A 6,846-nucleotide genomic window follows, 5' to 3' on the forward strand; every position below is an offset into this window, starting at 1 on the left:
TTCAAGCTATGATACCACTTGTTGGACAAGTGGCTTCAATACTCAAGAGGGGGGGGGGGGGGTGAATTGAGTTTTACAAAATCTTTTTGCAAAGTACCTCCTTAGATATTTTAAAGACTATTTCTTCAATAAAGTGATTTAAGAAGAAAAAATCTACGTGTAAGAGCAATTATAGTGATCAACAAAGTAAGCAAGCGAATATATAAAGACAATCTAAAATGCAAATTTAATACTTAAATAAAGAGATTAAGGTTAGAGAAATTGCAAACTAGATGTATCCTGGTTCGGTCACCACCACCGTGACCTACGTCCAGACTGAAGCCGCTTGATCAATTCTTTTCACTAACTATCAAGCTTGAGGGTGCTTGACGAATCACTACAACCTTTCAAGACTTCGGGCTCTTGATGCCTTACAATTTTTCACTCCAAATTTTCTTAGAAATTTGGTGACTTTCAAGTGTATAGGGTTCACTCCCCTAACTACTCAAGAAATCAAAGGAAGGTGTTTAAAAATGGCTAAGTACTCTCGAAGTACAAATAACACAAGTTGAAGAACAATGGTTGTTGACACTTTCACAAGAATAAAGCTCAAAGAGAATTTATGATCAAGAAGACAAGAATAATGCAAATAGGATGAGAATTAATGAGTAATAATGATCAAGAAGTGTGTCCCATCAATGGGAATAATAGTCTCTATTTATAGAGGGCCCCAAGGCCTTTTTCACACTCATTTTCGCAAACTAGCCATTTTATAACCGTTATTTTGTTTTCTGCACAGTAGGTAATCAATTACCATTGTGTGGGTAATCGATTACCATGAAGGGTAATCGATTACCAACCTGTAGAAAGGTGGGATTTCACCCTAAAATAGTTTTCTCTTGATTCACATCAGTTTCAAATATTGTTTAAACATTTTATGAACATTGAAAACTATATTTTTATGCTAGGAATATATTTGAATGTCAAACGATGATTTAATGCATGTATTTGAAAAATACTTTGAGCTTCGTTCACGTATGGAATCAATTACCTTTTCGAATGATCCTAAGTCCAATACTATATTACTTAGAGATTGCTTGGACTTAGAGACTTCTCTTGAAGCTTGAGTCTTGATCTTGTTTAGACTTTTTTTTTATGGTTTCACCTTGAAGCTTTCTTTCCATGCTTGTTTGTTATCATCAAAATCGTTGAACCTTTATATTGTTTACGTAGAGTGCATTGGTTCCATAGTGCGCAGCAGGGAATAAACGGTTCCTATTGGCTAAAGAGGAAAGCAAGGCATAAGGATGATCAGAAAGAAAGACAAATCTCAACAATAATTGTCCCATCCAGCCACTTGCGCCCCTCAAAGCACTGTTCACACCGCCTCTTCCATGCAGTCAAGAAAACAACTCCAAGAGAATTACCCACTTTGCCCTTCACTCTTCTGCCTATAAATAAGACGTTCCAGCATGAAGAAACACATCGAATTCCTTAAGAAGATATCATTTAGTTTATTTTATAGTTTTCTTTGTATTTGTATAGTTTTAGCTTTAGTTAAGTGACAACACTTTTTCTTCATTCTGTATCACCCACTTGAGACTCCTCACGAGCAGCAACCATATTCTCCACTTTTCAATTTGTTGTAATCAAGTTATTTCCATTTAAATACAAGTGTTATTTCTCTCCTTTCCTTTCGTTATCTCTGAACTGAATCTCGGGTTTATGGGACTTCAGTTTGAAATAATTATGTTTAAACTAGTAGCCATGGGCTAAACTATCTGTGGAACGGAAAATCGCAAAGTTCTTAAAGACTTATTTTTAAAACTTTTGTATTTAAGCTTTTGTATTTCTCTGGTTAAGTAAGCTATATTCATTGTGTATCAATGGAAATTGAACACATACTGAGAAAAGAACTTCCATAAGGAAGGGATTTCAGACAGCTTAACCAGAGGGGGAAGGTAGAGATGTGGAAACAACGCTGCTGATTGCCTTAGGAATAAGGGACCACCTCGTTCACTTGAAGGTCCTCAACCCAGTACCTGTTGGAGTTAAGGGAGCTATAGGAATATGGAAACTTGTGAGTCATCCAGTCCATAAGCTGAGGAATCAGACGTTGGCAGTAAAGAGACTGGAACAAAGACAAAAGTGTTAAGTCTTGAGAAGAGAGAATAATTATTTAAGAATGGAACAGCAGATCTGTTCCTTCTGTTAAAACTATTTTACACCATCCATACTGTTGTCTCTTAATTACTGTTATTACTATTGTTATTTTTTTTGTTATTTATTCAAACTTGTATCTATAAATCTTCCATGAATATTGCTTTTCCTTCTCTCAACAAGAAGGGTATCATACATAAAGAAGCGATGAACTGTTTGCTATCAGATTGAACCTACTATCCTTGAGGAACGTTATTGCGAAAATCGGCAAGTGTACCGGTCGTACCAAGTAATAAAAGGGTAAGTAGAGTATCGTCTCCACGAGAATTGAGATACCAAAATTATTTTAACTATTCCTTTATTGTTGGATGAATAAAATTGGTTGGAGAATAATTGTGATTGTAAAAATTGAGAATAATTCAAGACTAGTGAATAATTCAAAGATGCTTTTGAAAACTTGAGAATAACAGATTAAGATTGAGAAAATATTTAAAAGAATATTGCGGTAAAAGACGCCAACACCTTTATGATCCCTACCTTGCAATATTAATTAATGTTTACATTTAATTTAACCATTGATCAAACAATTCACCATCTATTAATTGATTAGTTAATCCCTAATTCCTTAGTGATCTTAACTTTATTAACCCTATTAGAATCCTAATCCCTTAGAAATTCCTTTTCAAGTTAATCCTTTTAAACCAGTGAATTTTTCACATTTGCTATTCATGTAGCCTATCCCTAGTGCATACATGAGTTGTTATTTTACCCTTTGTCAGAAACTAGAATCTCAATATTCCTATTGAAAACCCTAACCCTCGCAATCCTAATAGAGTGATCGGTTCTAAAAGAATCTTAACATGAAGAACAATATAAAATAAATACAATTGGAATAAATAAATATAAAAATTAACCAACTACAAGGGGTTCACATTAAGGGTTGTGACCCTTACCACAATAATAAAAGACTAGCCAGACATGTTCATGTCTGACAATTTAATGTATGAAAAAGAATTCATAAAATAAATAATAACCAGAAAATTTGGAGAAGAAGCTTGCTCTGCGTTCTCTGCCTTCGTCAATTTCTCTCCGCGCAAAAGTTATCCCTCTTTAGAATTTCTGACTCCTTTTTATAACCAGCAATTCAATCAGGTCATAATCTTCACAGAGATTTGATTTTTCTTTCCGTTTCTATCCAAATTTGCAATCACAGAATTGAAGTTACGAAAAACCGACGCCATCCGCGCTAATTCCCCGCGATTCACGTGACCAAACAATGAATCCTTCTTCACCTGGCGCGACCTGCGTGAGATTCTTGGCCATTAACATAAAGTTGGCGTCATTAGCATGAACATGGCTAATGGCGTCAACTTGGCGCGACTAGCGTGGGAGTACAGTGGATATTTCTTTGGTTCTTCATTTTCACGCTATTTGCATGAAATCCACGCTAATAACGTGAAGTAGTTTTTCTTCCTGAGTTCTCACATTGTTGGCGTCAAATTCACGCCGTGAAAGGTCGCGTGGACTATTGTTTGTAACAGTCATTTTTCCATGCTTTCCTCCTATAAAAACATAAAACCAGAGTGGAAGTGTGCCTGAAAATAAATTGTCAATAATTCACTAAAATCATGCTATTTATCACTGGATTACTGTCAAATCCTTATTCTTTTTATTCTGAATTATCTATATGCCAAAGGCACATCAAACGTTGTCAAGATAGTAGGGAACGTTTGACCAGACAGGTCAATTACTAACTTTTCTTTTCATTTTCATTCTTTGTAAAATAGTATAAGGCATTAATTAGAGTTTCATCCTCGTGGGAACGATAATCTAGGCATTAGTACTCCCATTTATTACTTGATGTATGCACTTACGCACTTGGGTTGAAATTAAGAGAGCAAATGTGTTTTCTCTTAATAAATTGAGGAACGTTCTACAGCATATATATTTTTCACCCAATAGCTTTTGACCCAGCAAGTTTTTGGCGCCGTTGTCGGGGATAGATACACTAAATTTTGTCCTTATTACTGTTTTAAGTACATAAATACTCTGTATATTTGATTTTATTCTTTTTGTCACATATTCTGCTGATACATACTATCTGTTTTATGGTTTATAAGTGAAGAGTCTGAAACAGATTCTCACCACTCCACTGGAATACCTGAGTTCTTCTTTGATCCTGAGCCATAACGCACTTTACATAGAAGAAGAAATCTCAGGGAAAATAGTTACATGGCTGATCATAACAATAACAATGAATGAATCCCTCCTGAACAAAAATTTAGAGCTTTGGCTGCTCCTTTCAGGAACAGACCAGAAAGGGGAGTAATCCTCCCTCCTGTAGCTCCCAATTTTGAATTAAAACCCATCATGTTCCACATGATAAGGGAAGCTGGAGTCTTTCATGGACTCCCTGCAGAAGATCCTTACACACACCTCACAAACTTTCAAGACATCTGTGATAACTTCAAAGCTGTGAATGTGACAGAGGAAAGTATGAGAATGAGGTTGTTCCCTCATTCCCTATGCTCAAAAGCAAAAACATGGATGAAAACTCTCACCCCTGGATCCATACACTCTTGGGAGGAACTTTCTAACAAGTTCATAGAAAGGTTTCTCCCTATATCTCGTCAAGCTGATGTTAGAGTAGAACTCTCTAACTTTAGAATGTTTTATGGAGAAAATTAGTATGAAGCTTGGGAGAGATACAAGGACATCATCAAAATATGTCCAAACCATGGGGTGGAGAGTTGGAGAGTTTTATAGTCTTTCTATAAAGGGATTGATCATACTTCTTAATCACATTTAGACTTTGTTGAGGAGGATATTTCTTTACAGGAACCCTTGAATCCAGGTATGAAATCATATAAGGCACTGCAGAAAGATGTCTCAAATGGCCACTGGAACGAATGAGCCCAGTAAGGAAGCCATGCATGCTAGAATAAGACAAACAAATTGCCATGGAATCCCAACTGGCCACACTGATGAATGAGGTGAAGAATCTAAAAGCTGGTAAAAAACAACCAGGAGTGGAAGTCTTACAACTCATAGCAACTGAGAGTGAACCATGCTCAGCCTGTGGTGACCTTCATGATTCAACAGACTGTCCATCTACTGCCTTGGTGTGTTATGCAGAAAAGTTTGGGAACAGAAACTTCACCCAGGCCAGAGACAATCAGAATGCAGGAAGCAACAACAATCAAAACCCTGGAGAAACCATTGTAAAGGATCAGAACCATAATCCACAATGGAGACCACCCACAAACCAGAGACCATACAATAATCAGTAGCAACAATATCAACAAGGCAACAAAAATGGAGCATATGAACCACAGAGAAGAACCAACTATGCTTCGTTCTAAAGAGATGGCCAACGCATCAACACCCTGGAAAGCTATGTCAAAGAATATGTCACCAGAAACGATGTTGTGGTCAGAAATATTGAATCCCACCTGGGACAGATAGCTGCTAGCCTCGATACCAGAACACCAGGAAAACTACCAGGGGATATTGAAGTTTCCTCAACCTCTTCTCCACAAAAATGACAGAGGTAAGTAACATGTCTAGCTAAAGACATTAAACTAAGCGCTGATTGGGAGGCAACCCAGTGGAGACTTTTGCTCTCTAACAAAGAGCAAAGTTTTGGGGTGGTTAAAACTTAACCACACAGCTCTCAAAATGGAGGGAACGTCTGATGTTCAACTCCAAGTCTAAATAAGATACGTTCCGTTCCAGGAACGTAGTTTTGGGGTGGTTCAATAACCATACATTCCCATATATTAAAAAAAAAATTAAATTTTATATATACATATTTTTTATTGCAATTTGGAAATAAATAAGTAGTATTTCTTTACAATGCAATTTATGTTTCGGGTTCTTTTATTAAGTAGTCTTCATTTTATTTATTATTAATTAGTATATTATTATTATTGTTATTTTAGAGTGTAAGTAAAAGACAAAGGGAACGTTCCCTGGCTTAGGAGATAAGAGTGACAAGGACACCTGTCCCTGCTGAGTCACTTACATATACGCAGCCGTTATCAAATCTGCATTCATTGCAGATTTTGAAAACGTGCCCTGAAAAAACAATTGTCTCCTCAGCCATTAATGCAACTGCTCCTACCCTATTTCCCTCTCTCCCACGTTTCTAACCTAAACCGTTCCACCTCCTTACAACCATCATCAGCGGTTAAAAACCACTAACCCCTGATCATTCGTTCCATAACGTTCCTCTACCACTACCTCCTCAACTTCCTTTTTTTAACCTCCACGTCCTGGAAAACTCCTCATTTTCCCTCCTTCGCATGCTTATTTAAACTCATTTCCTTTCTCCTTCAATCCTTACCATTCTCTACTAACTTATAAACTTTTGCTCTTATTCTCACTTCCAGCTACATTTTGCCCTAACCTTCCCTCTTTCTGTAATCATGACCATACTTTCAGTATCTGTTATTCCTGTGGCCAACCGTGGCCAGGAGCCCGAAATCACTGAGGAGGTTGTTCATCTCTACCCGGAGAAGAACATCTTCTTGCAAGATAAGGCTCATCTTCCATCCTTTGTGAAGAAAGCCTTCATCAGCCTCACGTGGCTTTCGTTTGCCACTGATTAACGAGAAGTCAACATCTCATTAGTGGGTGAGTTCTTGTATCATGCAAAGAGGCTGCCTCCAGGATACACAACTTATGAGGTAATGGTGAGGGGAAAGA

The 6,846-nt window shown here is 37.1% G+C and overlaps 1 non-coding gene across 1 annotated transcript; it reads right to left on the reverse strand.

Moving 5' to 3' along the window:
* Positions 1-4,776: 4,776 nt before the first annotated feature.
* On the reverse strand, positions 4,777-4,883 carry LOC133314227 (small nucleolar RNA R71). Its single transcript, XR_009751920.1, has one exon. It is a non-coding gene; the product is annotated as a small nucleolar RNA R71 (small nucleolar RNA).
* Positions 4,884-6,846: the final 1,963 nt, after the last annotated feature.

The sequence above is a fragment of the Gastrolobium bilobum genome, unplaced genomic scaffold, assembly GCF_033153095.1.
Source record: "Gastrolobium bilobum isolate Gb01-03AN ecotype WA unplaced genomic scaffold, APGP_CSIRO_Gbil_v1 utg11727, whole genome shotgun sequence".
NCBI lineage: Eukaryota > Viridiplantae > Streptophyta > Magnoliopsida > Fabales > Fabaceae > Gastrolobium > Gastrolobium bilobum.